The 14,767-nt window shown below is 53.5% G+C and overlaps 1 long non-coding RNA gene across 1 annotated transcript; it reads right to left on the bottom strand.

The window, feature by feature from the left end:
* Positions 1-9,058: 9,058 nt before the first annotated feature.
* On the bottom strand, positions 9,059-12,136 carry LOC135293245 (uncharacterized). Its single transcript, XR_010355343.1, has 4 exons — positions 12,085-12,136; positions 11,527-11,640; positions 10,733-10,898; positions 9,059-10,202 (listed from the first exon to the last, which is right to left on the bottom strand). It is a non-coding gene; the product is annotated as an uncharacterized LOC135293245 (long non-coding RNA).
* Between the last annotated feature and the right edge of the window lie 2,631 nt (positions 12,137-14,767).

Below are 14,767 nucleotides of genomic sequence, written 5' to 3'. Positions count from 1 at the left end.
GCGGCAGACGAGGAGATGAGGATGTCGCTGCAGAGGCCAGCTGTGGTGCTGAGTGCAGAAGGTGGCTGCTGAGGGACAGCCCAGGAGCAGATGCTGCAGCTGCTGCTCCAGCGCTGCTCCACCAGTGTTCCACCAACGGCCGCAGGAGCAGCAGACAAGGGCAGTTGCTACGGGCACAGCCCAACATTCCATGCAGAACCCCAGGGGAACCATGGGACAGAAACAGGGATAGGCCAACTTTGCCCCTTCTACTTCTTCAGCTGCAAGTTTGCTCTGAGGAGCTCCCCATTGGGGCTTTTCTCCTCAGTCCTCTGGACATGGAAAAGCAGAGCCGGGACAGCTCTGGCTCTCCTCTGTGCTTCTCTGTAAGGTGCCTGCAGCTGAACAGGCAGAGGAGGCTGGCTCTGTCCAAGGGCCCATTCCACATTTCCTGCACTGCAGAACCACAAGGACTCCTGCCGCTGCCTCTCCTCTGGCTCTGAGAGGAGCTAGAGCTTGCAAATCGTTCCGTGCAGAACCAAGTGTAAAGATTTCTCTCAAAGTGGCGGCATTCATCCTGCCCCCTTTCTCAATTGCCTGGTGCCCAATAATGTCACTTGATGTTTTCCCTCCTTTGGCCTGCTGAGCTGGTCTCTCACCTCAACACCCCATCCCTGAAACTTGGAGAAACGGGATGTTTCTCAGGGCAGCTGATGGGGACACACACACTGGGGCAGCCCACCAGCATTGCTGTAGTCAACACGTCACGCAGAATTTCTAGGTCTCTCTTTCTGCTGCCTTGAAGAAGGCATTCCACTACTCTGGCATTCCTCTAAGGAAGTAACACCAAGAGAATTTCTTTTCCACACTAATGGCCTTCAGCTTGGTTTCAATACTTAGGTGCCAGATATGGCAAAACCCAGCCACTTGTACTGCTTTCCTGCCTAAGGTTTAAGCAAAAGCAAATCTTGCTTCCTTCCCAGCCTGCATGTTACACCCACACCAGCCACCTGCTGGGAAATCATCTGGAACGAGGCCCACTGCAAGGCAGATACTTTGTAGGCTCCAGATCCCACCTGCACTGGCTCCAGCAGGCAAGGGCAAGCTTTGGTCACTTCCCAGAAGCAGCCTGGCCATTCCCCCCTGCCTCGCCCCCTCGCCATCCTCCACAGCCCCTGCTGCCAAAGCCTTGCTAGGCAGAGCCATTTGCAGGGCTCGGTAAAAGAGTGACTTGGATTTCTCTTTGGTGCAAATACCAAAGCTGTGAGAAGTGAGAGGATCAGGTTCACAGCCGCTCTGCTTTAGCTAAGGACATTACTGGAGGCTCAGAGCCTGGTCCTTTAAAGCGAAACTGAATCTGAACTCCTGGTGTCTTTGTGGTGCATGTGGATATTTCTTTTCTAGAATCAGAGAGGTTAGAAAAGTCCTCCAAGGTGCTCAAGTCCATCTGTCCCCCAAAATGAAACAAAGTTATGTTGCTGGGCAACAAAAAGGCCTCAACCCACTACTTTTATCCCAGCAAGTACAGTGAGACAAGAGCACTCCTTTAGATCCTGTGCACTGAATTCAGCAAAGCCTCCCCAGCCACTCCCAGCTGAGATGTTTAGGACTCAAAGGAGGAAGCTCCACCATGATTTCATTGGCAGTAATGGGGACACGCCTCTGGAAGTGCTGCCAGCTGAGCCAGGGGCTGGGCCTGGGGGGGACTCCTGTGCCCCCATTGCTCTCTCAGGGCAAATGCCGTGTTTCCAACACCAAGGAAATGTAACGAGCACTGCCTCAGGGATTTCATACAGACAAAAAGGCAAAATGGAAGAAACTTTGGTTTAATGATAAACACAGATGATATCTCAACAAAGGCAAAATGTGAAAAGTTGAAGCATAGCAAACACCAAACCTCTTACATTTACCGCTAAATCTAATACTACTAATACATCTTTATTAATACTAATGTATCTTAACTAATAAACTGGGAGATTCCTATCAGGTAAACTAATAGAAGAATAAACAATCCTAAATCTAACAAAGCAATCTTATTTCAATCTAGTCCTCCAGACACCTAACTCTTGCTAGTCCTGGACAATTGCTGGGCTAATTTGGTCATTTCTTTTTGGGGAGAGGCTGTGCATCCTTGCGTGGGCGATGTCTTCTCCTGTGCGTGTTCCTCCCCTTGATGGTTGCAAACTCCCTGGAAGACAGGAAACAAACCATCCATTGTTAACTTCATACACACCGAGATCAAGTGTGTATGAAGTGCATACAAGTGTTGAGATCTCCATTTTTTGATGAATTTCTGTCTTTTCAGGCTGACACATTTATTAAGTGATCAGCACCATGAGTCTGATCTTGCTGGTTTCAATTCTTTGAAATGTCTTCCTCCTTTTGCTTCATCCTAGGTTTAATTGGATCAGCAGCATGTGTTCCTGCTTGTATGAACTGTGTCTTGTTGGGGCATGGCAAGGTTTCACTGGGAATGCTGGGTTTGAACGAAGCTGTTTGGGTTTCAAGTGGGCTGTAAGCTTGAGCAGGGCTGCCAGGGGCCATCCTGCAAGTGGCTTCAGCTTGCCCTGTGGTGCCTTTGGAAAGGGTCAGCGTGCTTTAGGCCAAAGGGGCAGCTGGGAGCAGAAGGAGGAGGAGCTTGCGCACCGTTGGCACTGCCCGCACGGAAAGGGGCCTCCCGCCGGCTGGGGCGGCTGGCGCGGTTGGCAGCAGGGACACTCCGCGCTGCCAGCCCGCTTGCAGATTCTCTTCCCTGTCTCCCCTGTCTCCTTCCTGGGAGGGCTTTTCCTCCTCTTCCGTTTGCCTGCAGTCTGGAAATCAAAGAATCCTTATCAGTGCTTCCTTCCTCTCAGAAAGCTGGAATTCGCAGCGTCCACCCCAAAAATCTATTGGCCTAAGCAAATTCTTCCAAACCCCAAAGAGCTGAGAAAAGGGCTGGATATGGCAGTGGGGTGCGGCAGGCTGCCAGCCATGGAGGTTGGAGGAAAATACTCCCCTTCACTACAGCTCTAAGGGGGGGGGATAAATACGTGGCTATCTCTAGTTCTACATGGCTCATTTCTCCTTTTTTTCCTCCCCACATGCAGTGGGGAGGAAACAGTTTTGCACCCTGAGATCAGTGAAAAAGAACCTCCAAGAATCACGTCCTTAGGACGGATCGTGTCAGCGCGGGCAAGAGTGGGCAGGGAATTGATAAGACCCGGGCAGCGGGACAGCCTTTCCTGGCTGCTCCTTGAAGAAGGGAGTTCACAAGCAGCAGAGCACTCGCTGCCTGCTGTGTCTCATCCAGCTGCGGCAGGGCTGAGCCCAAATGGCTCCAGCAGGGACAAGATCTCTCCTGGAGGCAGCGCCGCAGTGTCCTGCAGCCTGCTGCCTTGAAAACCTCCTGGAGATCTGTGTTCTCTAAGACATTTTGAGGGACAATTCCCAGAAGCCTCAGTCAGCTGAGGCAATTCTGGGTGCGGGAGGAGTTTTCCTCCCCACATGTCTAGGGCATGGCTTTTACATTCAGTCACACTAGTGAAGACACATGATTACCCATTTTCTCCTACCCAAAATAATCTGTCTTTCTCTCCCTCTCTAAGTCTCTCTCTGTGAAGCAAATTGCTCTCTGCTACTAAGGAAAGTATTTAAGGTGCCATAGCAGCAGCAGCTCCTTGTTGGTGATATGCTGGGGTGCTACAAAATATCTCTAAAATTTGGCAGCATCTCCATGAAGGCGGCTCAGATGGCTGATGTTAGTAAGCAGTGGGGAATGAAGGGTCTGATTGGAATCTGAGCGTTCCAGCCGTTGAGAAACCGATCTGTAGAGAGTCAAAGCCCATTTTGGTGGTGGTGCTGCTTTGTTGGGTCAAAGTTGTGCTCCAGAATTCCGTATTTTAGGCTAGCAGCATAACAAAAGTCAGGGCAGCACCTGCTGCGCCTCGCCCAGTGCGTGGGAACAAGGGACCCTGGCAAAGCGGCGTCTGGCGTGGCTCGCCAGCAGGGTTTGTGCCCTTCTGCCAGTTTCTTGACCCTGCTGGCATGTCTGGATTTTCTTCCCACTCACCTGAGCAAGAGTGCTGCTGGTAAGTTTCTGCTCTTTTTTCCAGCAGTAGTAGAATTCCACACACTGTGCCACGGTCTTACTCGGGATCTGTTGTGAAGAGAAAAAGAAGGAATCTGAAACAGCCGTCCTGTAGGGTGCATTGGAGAACAACGAGAATACAGAGTAAAGTAGGAATTAAAGTCATGGAGAAAATTGAGGAGGGTGTAAAATGAAATCAATATGCAGGAGTCAGAGAGGCATTATGCAATGTAATAAACCAATCTTATGCTACGTGGTACCACATATAATGCACAGATCAACAACAAGTCCCTCTAGCAGAGTTCTTCTGTGTCCCGTTCACTGCAATTTTCCCAGCACAAGGTGTTGTGGAAGCAGCAGCACACCTGGGAGACAAGTCTGACAGAACAGAGCTTTGTCTTCCAAAACAGCCTGGAGAGAAGGGCTGCAGAGGCAGGATCACCATTTTCACACAGGCCTTCCATGTCCTGTTCTGTGACTACTTTAACAGTTTTGGTACTTGAGAAGAGAGGGACATAGGTGCAGTATTTGGTACCAGCAATAATCAACATGTCCCTTCTGATGATCTGCCAAGGTGAGGAATGTCCTGTGGCTTTACCTGCTTCTGGATGAGATGGAAATCCTTGCCGTAGGTGTGGAAAGCCTTTTGGAAGGCCTCCTTCTCCTCAGGTGTCCATCTATCAGAGCCTGGCAAGAAAAAGCAGCAGCTGAATTGATCCCTCTAGCCACTTGAAGCAGATCCTACTGGCTGCTGAAAGCAAGCTGGCTCCAGCCATCATTCACGTGTGTGCGTGTCTGCTCCCCCAGAAGGTGATGAAGACGAGAGCAGGCATTCCCCAGGTCAAAAAGCATGGAAAACGAGTCAAGCTGAAGGAGTAGATGCTGGTGCTTTCCCTGCCCCCAGAGAAGGCGAGATCTTGTGCTGGTTTAAAGCACAACTAATTGAAGCAGAAATGCTTGACACGGCCATTAAGGGCACGGCAGCATGTGTCAGAGAAGGAAGAAGCTGGGCTTAGGTTACCTGCATAATCAGCCAAGGGATGGCCTTGAGCTGTTGGAGGACCCCCTGAGAGCAACATCTCCAGAGCCTCCTGCAAGATGCAAAGGAAAAAGGCTTGAGCTGCCCCACAAGACAAAAAAGGAGCCAAACCCCACCAATGCTGCCCTTCAGCCGCTTTGCCTCTTCAGCTGAGGATTCGGGCCACTGGCTCTCATATGGGTCAAAGATTGTGCTTTGCTCCCAGTCCCTCGTTTCTGCTGCCCAGCCCTTGGCTCCTGCTCCCCAAGGGTAGCATTTTCCTCTCCAACTCCATGATTTTGCTCCTCCCGCACCCAGAATTGCCTCAGCTGACTGCGGCTTCTGGGAATTGTCCCTCAAAATGTCTTAGAGAACACAGATCTCCAGGAGGTTTTCAAGGCAGCAGGCTGCAGGACCCTGCGGCGCTGCCTCCAGGAGAGATCTTGTCCCTGCTGGAGCCATTTGGGCTCAGCCCTGCCGCAGCTGGACGAGACACAGCAGGCAGCGAGTGCTCTGCTGCTTGTGAACTCCCTTCTTCAAGGAGCAGCCAGGAAAGGCTGTCCCGCTGCCCGGGTTCCCTGCCCACTCTTGCCCGCGCTGACACGATCCGTCCTAAGGACGTGATTCTTGGAGGTTCTTTTTCACTGATCTCAGGGTGCAAAACTGACACGACAAGGGGATTTGCAGTAAAATCAAAATACATGTACTTTTATTAAATAGCCATAGAGAAGATGCATTAGAGAGAGGGGAACGAAGAAAGGGAAAAGAATAAGGAAAAGAAAAAAGAAGAGAGGGAGGGCAAGGAGGTATATAGCTATCAGACATGCAGATGACAAAGTCCCTCGAAGTCCGGTCGACGAAGAGGCCTGTCGTCTTCACATCAGGGGAGATCTCAAAGGTATCAGTCAGGTCTAACCTTTTTTATAGTCCTTTTGAAATGGGGGAAGGGGACCCATTTCAAAATAGCCTATTGATAAAGGGTACAAGGAATCCATCAGTAGTCCACCAGGAACAGGTGTCGTCAGCAGCAGATGTCGTAGGCAGGAACCATTGTGTTCTCGGTCCCGTGGTCACTTGCAAAACTTGCTCCGGTCCCCACGCACGCCTTCCCTCACCCTACGGTGGGGATTTCAGTCTCAGTCCTTTTGGGAAGAAGAGGGGAGCTTTTCCATGTAGGGGTCGCATGTCCCAGTCCTTGAGGGGAGAGCCCTCTCCCATCTCAGTCCATCTGTCACGGTGGTTGATGTACGGTGAATGGAGGGTCCTTTTGTGGTGACCTCCGGGAAGGTCATTCCAGAGAGAAAGTCCAGCCAAGTCAGAAGGGTGGAGAAATTCCAGCACTAGCGTTGCTAGGTGATGCAGGCGAAGGAGAGCACACTGCCCCTTCTTGGGTGCAGTGTTGTTCCATGAGTTGAGCAAACACACCCGTAGGCAATAATCTGGCTTGGTGGACCAGACAGACCTGGATTTTTAGAACAGGATCTTTCCCTTTCCCCGGTGGTCTTGGCTTTCATGACGATTGAGAGGCAAAAAATGAGGGAAGTTTTGGACAGACTCTCACAATAGCAAGAAGCTTCAGAAATTTGCATTTTCCTATGCCCTTTGTACCTTGGCAGAGGTTTCTTAAGTAAAAGGTTAAAATTCAACACATAATTCTACAATTTAAAATTTAAATGCTTAGTCCACATATTGCTAACTTAATTGAACCCCCCAAAACCTCCATTTCAACAGCAGCCCCTGCCTGGCTTCTGCCTGCCCACACCGTGGGCATCCACGGCTCCTCCTGGGCATGGAGCTCAGTCAGTGCTGGTGCTGGGTGGGCTTTGCTGCTGCTGCCACCTGGACACTGGGGTGACTGCTTGTTCTAGGTTACAGTATAAACATGTATTCTATTCCCATCCTCAAGAGCTGCTGAAACCAGGAGGGGCATAGTTTTCTTCCTTATCTCCTGTTAATCAACAAGATCACCGCTCTGTCTCCACCTACCAAGGAGAAGAAAACACAAGCTTTCCTAGGTGCCGTAGGCTTTTGGAGAATGCACATTCCCGAGGACAGGCAGATTGTGAGCCCTCTCTACCTTGTCACCCACAAGAAGAACGATTTCCACTGGTGTCCTGAACAGCAACAAGCCCTTGCCCAGATTAAGCAGGCAATCGCTCATGCGGTAGCCTTTGGCCCAGTCAGGATAGGACCAGAGGTGAAGAATGCTCTACTCTGCAGCTGGGAACCATGGTTTGTCCTGGACTCTTTGGTAGAGGTGCCTGGTGAGACTCAAGGCTGACCACTAGGATTCTGGAGATGGAGCTATGAAGGCTCTGAAGCAAACTACATTCCCAGAGAGAAGGAAATCTTGGCTGCCTACGAAGGAGTTCAAGCTGCCTCAGAAGTAACTGGCACCAAAACGCAGCTGCTTCTGGCACCCCAGCTACCAGTGCTGGGCTGGATGTTTAAAGGAAATGTTCCTTCCACACATCACGCCACCGACACCACATGGAGCAAATGGATTGCCCTCATCACCCAGCGCACCCAGATTGGAAATGCGAATGGCCCTGGCATTCTGGAAATTCTATCAAACTGGCCTGAAGGGGAGATTTTTGGATTGTCTTCTGAAGAAGAAGAGGAGCAAGTGGCACGTGCCAAGGAAGCCCCACCATATAGTGAGCTACCGGAGCCTGACAGACAATATGCCCTCTTCACTAATGGTTCCTGCTGAATTATAGGCACTAACCGGAAATAGAAAGCTGCAGCATGGAACCCCACAGGACAAGTTGCACAAGCTACTGAGGGACAAGCTGGATCGAGTCAGGTTGCAGAGCTTAAAGCCGTCCAGCTGGCTTTGGCTATTGCCAAACGAGAGAAGTGGCCGAGGCTCTATCTCTATGCCGATTCATGGATGGCAGCTAATGCTCTGTGGGGATGGCTGCATTGCTGGAAAAAGGCCAACTGGCAGCGCAGAGGGAAACCCATCTGGGCCACCAAGATTTGGCAGGACATTGCCACCCAAGTAGAGAGGCTGACTGTGAGATTCGACATGTGGATGTGTATGTACCCGAGAGTCGGGCTAATGAAGAGCATCACAACAACAAACAGGTGGACCAAGCTGCCAAGGTGAAAGTATCACAGGTGGATCTAGACTGGCAGCACAAGGGAGAATCATTCCTAGCTCTCTCGTTGGGCCCACGGTGCCTCTGGTCGTCAGGGGAGAGATGCAACATAGCGATGGGCCCGTGACCGAAGGGTGGGCCTTGCTATGGACAACATCTCACAGGTCATCCACAACTGCGAGAGCTGCACTGCAATCAAACAGGCCAAGCGGGTGAAGCCTCTGTGGTACGGTGGGCGATGGTTGAAGTACAGGTATGGGGAAGCCTGGCAAACTGACCTCATCACGCTTCCCCAAACCTGCCAAGGCAAGCGCTACATGCTGACCATGGTAGAACCTACCACAGAGTGGTTGGAAACCTACCCTGTGCCTCATGCTACTGCCTGGAACACCATCTTGGGCCTAGAAAAGCAAATCCTGTGGAGACAAGGCACCCCTGAGAGAATTGAGTCGGACAATGGAATTCATTTCAAGAACGGCCTTATCAACACCTGGGCCAGAGAACATGGCATTGAAAGGACATATCATATCCCCTATCACACACAAGCTGGCGGGAAAGTTGAACGATGCAACAGACTACTTAATACTAACCTGAAGGCACTTGGTGGAGGAGCCTTCAGGAACTGGGAACTGAACTTAGCAAAAGCCATCTGGGTGATCAACACCCGAGGACCTATCAATCCTGGTGCTGCCCAGTCTGAACCCCTGCACACAGGGGATGGAGACAAAGTTCCTGTGATACACATGAAAGGTATTTTAGGAAAGACTGTTTGGATTAATCCCACCGCAAGCAGGGGCAAACCCATCTGTGGGAATTTTTGCTCAAGGACCTGGTTGCACTGGCTGGGTAATGCAGAAGGACAGGGAAAGCCATTGTGTACAACAAGGAAATCTAACCTAATTTGAAGCGAGAATTGTGTGTAAAGTTTCATTTTATATTATACATATATATATAGATAGATACATATCTATAGTAAGAGGATATTGGTTTGGGTACAGATGGTAATAGAATAAGGGTTAGATTATGTCCTAGGTTATAATATAAAATTATGTTCTATTCCCATCCTCAAGAGCTGCTGAAACCAGGAGGGGCATTGTTTCTTCCTTATCTCCTGTTAATGGGCCCATCAATGTCTTGCCACATGACTCAGAGATAACTCCCTCCCAGAGCCATTTCTGTTTCATGGCTAATCAAGGACCCACAGCATGAGGCAGAATGATATCAGCCCACTGTGAGATGCTCTGCCCATGGGGGAGGAGCTAAGCATCCCCAGCTGGATATAATCTGGGTTTTGGGACACAACAAGCAGTCTTTCCACTGGATTCCCAGAGGAACCGCCGCCCTTACCCACTGCTTTTCCAGAGGATGAGAGCTACCAGATTGTTTCGACAGGATCACCACTTCCACAAGTCCATTTCATCTGGACTGCTACCACCACCCTAAGTAGCAGGGTGTCAGGCTGTATTCTGACCCTGTCAGTGGTTTTTCTTTTGTATTATTGCATGTATTTTGTTTTTTTTTCCCTTTTCCTAATAAATTGTATTTCTGACTTGGAGTCTCTCACTGGTTTTGCTTTCAAACTAGGACACAGATCCATCTCTTTATTTCAACACAGGAATGGGCCATTGCCTAACCTGCAAGCGGGGGGGTGGTGGGGGTGGGGTGTCACCTTCAGTGTTGCCTAGAGGGCAAGGCCAGAGGGCTCAGGGGCAGGGGAAGGGATGTGTTGGTCTGAGGAGGGGCTGGAGGTTGCTGGGCTGGTCCTGGGGTCTCTAGAGGAATTCGGATTGGCTGGGATGGGAGAGACTGAGATAAAAAAAGGGATGAAGGCAGCTTGGGGAGGCCTATGGGGAGAGCAGGTGACAGTGGGATCTACAGTGTAAGAGGAGGCTTCGTCGTAGACGGTTATTCTGGAGTCCTCTTCACAGAACACTTGAGAGGGCTGTCCAGGCCATTCCTGCTGCTGGAGGGGCTGCTCACGCTGTCTGGGTGTGAGGTGCAGCCACCGTCTTCCAACTCCTGTCCCGAGGTGCTCCTGTGCAGAGAGGAGGTGGCTGAGGCCCCAGCTGCCAGTGGCACACAGGGACCCTCGTGCACAGCAGGGCCCAGAGCTGGCAAGGCTCCCCAGCACGGCTGGAGCTGCTGGCACAGCTGGGCCCAGCTGGACAGCTGCCCCTCAAGGCCCCGGCCAGCAGGGCACGGCTCTGGGCAGGGTCCCTGGCCAGGAGCGGGCCCCAGAGCGCCTCTGCCTTTCAAGGGCAATCTTGGCCCTGCTCTTTCTCCTCCCCACCTCCCTCTGCCTCTGCCCCGTGCCCCTGGGGCTGCTCTTGGCCAGGCAGCCTCAGTGGGAGCCAGCACTGGCAGCAGCCCCAGCGGGGCCCCCAGGACAAGGCCCAGCAATTGAGAGGCCAATGGAAGCACTGGGCAGCAGCAGAACCCTCAGCAGAGTTATTTGGACAATCATGGACTGGCCACAACCCCACTGCAGTCTCAATGGGAATGTTTCCTGACCACGTTAGACTTTCAAAAGAAGGTGTTTGAGGGGGAGAGCAACAAAACACTCACTGTTTTCTCTTCCAGGAATACCCGATTCCAAAGCAGCACAACATGAAGACAAGCTCCAAAGAAAGCACGCCTGCCAGTAACCCTAGCCAGCAGCCTGTTCCCTGACAGAAACCCCTTCCGAGGCCATCCTGGGCATTGGGAACAGGTCTTGTGGTTCCGGCTGCATCTGTGGGAGTGATGGGGAGTGTGAGCCCATGCTGTGCTGCACTGCTGAGCTGGCAGCACGGTGGATACGGGCAGGACGTTCTCTGTTTCCCCCAGAGCTGGGGCCTGCAGGCACCTTGCCGGCGCTGGGCACAGGCTGTGCCAGCCAACAAAGCCCAGCAGGCCGGGAGGAGAGCCCGGGGGCAGCGCAGCTGCTTGGGCAGTGGCTGCTGCCAGGGACACAGGCCAAAGCCATCCCTGAGCAGCCACTGCCACCCCTGGCCCTCCCTGCCCCGTGACAGGTCCCCCAGCCCCAGGGGACAGGCTCAGGCCCTGTCAGGCCCCAGCGCAGCCCCTGCCCAGTCGGGAGCCAGGGCTGGCTCTGGCCCTGGGCTGGCGGCAGGGCTCCCGCTCGGGGCTGCTCCTGTGCCTTGGGCCTCTGGGCACTCAGGGCCAGCTCCGCAGCAGCTGCAGCGCCAGGGACGTTGCTGCACCAGTCCCGTTTCCCCGGGGCTCTGAACCAGCTCCAGAGGCCTGGAAGCCGAGGCGCCTCCAGCTTTGGCTGCTGCCGGGCCGGGCAAGGGCAGGCCCTGGGGGAAGAGCTGCTGCCACACAGCCCCGGCCAGGGCTGAGCCCGGCACAGCAATTACCTGCTGTGCCTGTGCCCGTGTCTGGCATCGCCTTCCTTCCTGCAGCTAGGGCTGCCAATGAGCCACTGCTTCTCCCTGAGTGTTCCTCCTCCTGAACAGCCTTTTGGTCCATCACTTGAAAAAGGAAAAAAGGGACAACTGGATCAAATGGAAATATTCCCCACTGGGGAGGTGGCACCTTCAGGAGGCAATGCTTGTCAAAGTCAAAGGTAAAGATCAGGAAAAAGCCCAGGTAATTGGGGCTGGGCCAGTGCGCTCCCTTGTGCAAACAGCTGCACCGCCTGATCTTCTCAGAGACTGGGAAATGGCAGGGGATCTCAGGCCCACAGTACAGTGGGGGCACCCTATCAGCTGATGCCAAATTCCATCCTGCAGAGGCTGGGGAGGAATTGCAGCCAGGCCAGGCTGGGAAACAGCCCTGCAGGGCGTGAAAGCAGCAGCGGGGCAGCAAGGCTGCCATGGATCCCTTCCCGCTGTGCCGGGCACGGCGTGTCCAGATGTGCAGCCAAAGCCCCCGGCTGCTGAGTCCCAGGGGAAGCATGAGGGAAAGGCACCCACCTTGTCCTCCGGGTGCTTCCTTCTGTGTTTGTCTCAGGAATTCATCTGAGTCATGAGACTTTTTGGCTGCAGTATCTTGGGTCTTTCCTTTTGGAGGACCTTAAGGGAAAGTAGTTCCATTTCCCAGGAATGGATCCCACAAAAGCGGGGCTCAGCCTGTGGGGTCAGCAGGGTCACACTACTCACCCCTGCCATGGGAGCTGGGTTGGGGCCAAGCATCCAGCCCTGGAGCTTGAGAAGTCCTCCCCGCAGACACACCTGTAACTCAACAGCCACAGAAGCTTCTGCCATCTCTGCTGATCTGCACGGGCACCACTGAGCCGCAGCAGCGGTGAGGGGATCGTGCAGGGCGCGGGCACACACGTGCATGGTTCTGTGCTGGCACCTGCAGCGCTGCCTCCCTGGCCCAGCTTTGGGCTCTGAGCTGGCAGCTCTCCCAGGGGAAAGGCCTTGACCTACCCTCAGCATCTCCCAGAGCCTCAGTCCTGGATGTGGGCCCTTCACCGGCAGGTTCAGCTGCAAAAAAGGCAGGACAGAAGAGCTCCTGTGGCACTGCAGGAGATCCTCAGGCTGCCCACAAGGCTCAGCCCCGGGGCACAGCCCTGGGTCCGGCCCCTTCCCTCTGTGCTCTTCTCTGTGACTGCACAGAGCACATGGAAGGACACACTGGCACAGCACACGGGAGGAGGACTGAAAGATCAATGCTCCTTCCTCCCACTGACAGCGATCCTGTGGGATCCCTCAGGGATCCAGAAGGGAGCAGGGAAAGATTCTCAGAATCCTTCAGCCCTTACATAATGTTAAGGGAAATGGTTTGTAAGTGAGCTTTTGTTGCATTGATCCTGATTATTCACTCAGGAAAGGCAGAATGAAAACTTGCCTCCAGCATCCTCCAGGAACTTCAAACCATCCTTCATCAGGACTTCCTGAGAACCCATGTCACGATTCCAGTCTAAAAGGGAGCAGAGATCAGAACCATATCTGCGGCATGCTGGGATCCCCTAATGCTACAGGGAAAAGGGCACTGCCAGGGGGTCGGGTAAGGCTATGGGACCCAGATGGGAATGGACATGGCCAAAGGTGCACAGGGGCCTGGGGAGCTCTGGGCTGGCTCCTGATCACTCTCCACACTCTTTCCCTGCCCTCAGCAACACCCCTGGGAGGGGTGGCTGGAGTAGCCCAGGGCCCTGGGGCTCTCTCCCTCAAACTCACAGAGAATCCTCCCTAAAGCCCTGGGGAAAACTGCAGCAGGCAGTGCCACAGCTATCCCTCCCTCCTACACTCCCTCCTGCCCTCCTTCTGCTGGGACAGCTCCCAGATCCCAACGGCAAACAGCCAGGCCCTCTCAGGACACACTGGAGCCTTGCTCTCCCTCTCTGTCCTTTCCCCACCATGGGCACCCCGTGCAGTCGCTGCCAGGTTTCAGGACATGTCTCCCATGGAGGGACCCCAGCAGGACTGCTCAGGACCCGAGTGCCCTGAGCCTGCTGGGGATAATTCCCCTGGGCTGTGCCGCTCTAGTCCAGGCTGTGCCCGCACTGCCAAGCAGCAGAGAGGGCAGCTCAAGCCTCAGCAGGGCTCAGGCCCAGAGGCACAGCAATTACCTCCTGTGTCTGTGCCTGGCATGGCCTCCCTTCCTGCAGCAGAGGCTGGCACGGAACCACTGCTTCCTCCGGGAAATGCTTCCTTCTGCACAGGCTCTCCTTTCATTTCTGGAAAATGGAAAAGAGACAGCTGGATCAGATGGAAACATTCCTGACTGGGAATGGGAAAGGTGAGACATCACTTGTGAAAGGAATGGATAAGGATCAGAAAACACCCAGGATTTTGGGACAACCCAAGGCTGCTTCCTTCCTCAAACAGCCCCAACATCTGATCTGCCTGGAGACCAGGAAATTGCAGGGGATCTGAGGGTGGGCATGGACTGTGGTGCAATTGGGGCTGCCTGTCAGCTGATGCCAAATGCCTTCCTGCAGAGGCTGGGCAGAAGCTGCAGCCAGGCCAGGCTGGGAAACAGCTCTGCAGGGCGTGAAAGCAGCAGTGGGGCAGCGAGGCTGCCATGGATCCTTTCCTGCTGTGCCGGGCACGGCGTGTCCAGATGTGCAGCCAAAGCCCCTGGCTGCTGAGTCCCAGGGGAAGCATGAGAGAAATGCACCCACCTTGTCTTCTCTGCAGACATTCCTTCAGCATTTGCCACATGATTTCTAATGGGTCCTGGAATTTCTTGCCTGCCATGTCTTTGGTCTCTCCTGTCGTAGGACCTTAAGAGAAAGTAGTTCCATTTCCCAGGAATGGACCCCTCAAAAGCAAGGCTCAGCCTGAGGGGTCAGCAGGGACACACTACTCACCCCTGCCATGGGAGCTGGGCTTTTGTGCAGCATCCAAGGTAGGAGTTGGTGAAGTCGTCCCTGCAGACACATCTGTAACACAACAGCCACAGAAGCTTCTGTCACCTGGTCCTGACCAGTCAGTCAAACATTACGCCTTGTTGGGATAGTGAGAACATACCTGCAGAATGCTCGGACGGCTTCACAACTTCAGAGCGCCAGGCTAATGGAGAATCCTTCCCAGCCTCCCAGTCTGGAAGCAAACCAAGATGAGAACTGTTTCCATTGTGTGCCAGGGCTGGCTCTGGCCCTGGGCTGGCAGCAGGGCTCCCGCTCGGGGCTGCTCCTGTGCCTTG

The sequence above is a fragment of the Passer domesticus genome, unplaced genomic scaffold, assembly GCF_036417665.1.
Source record: "Passer domesticus isolate bPasDom1 unplaced genomic scaffold, bPasDom1.hap1 HAP1_SCAFFOLD_93, whole genome shotgun sequence".
Classification (NCBI taxonomy): Eukaryota; Metazoa; Chordata; class Aves; order Passeriformes; family Passeridae; genus Passer; species Passer domesticus.
Note: the sequence above shows the minus strand (reverse complement) of the source record. Positions and strands in the feature narration are given on the sequence as shown.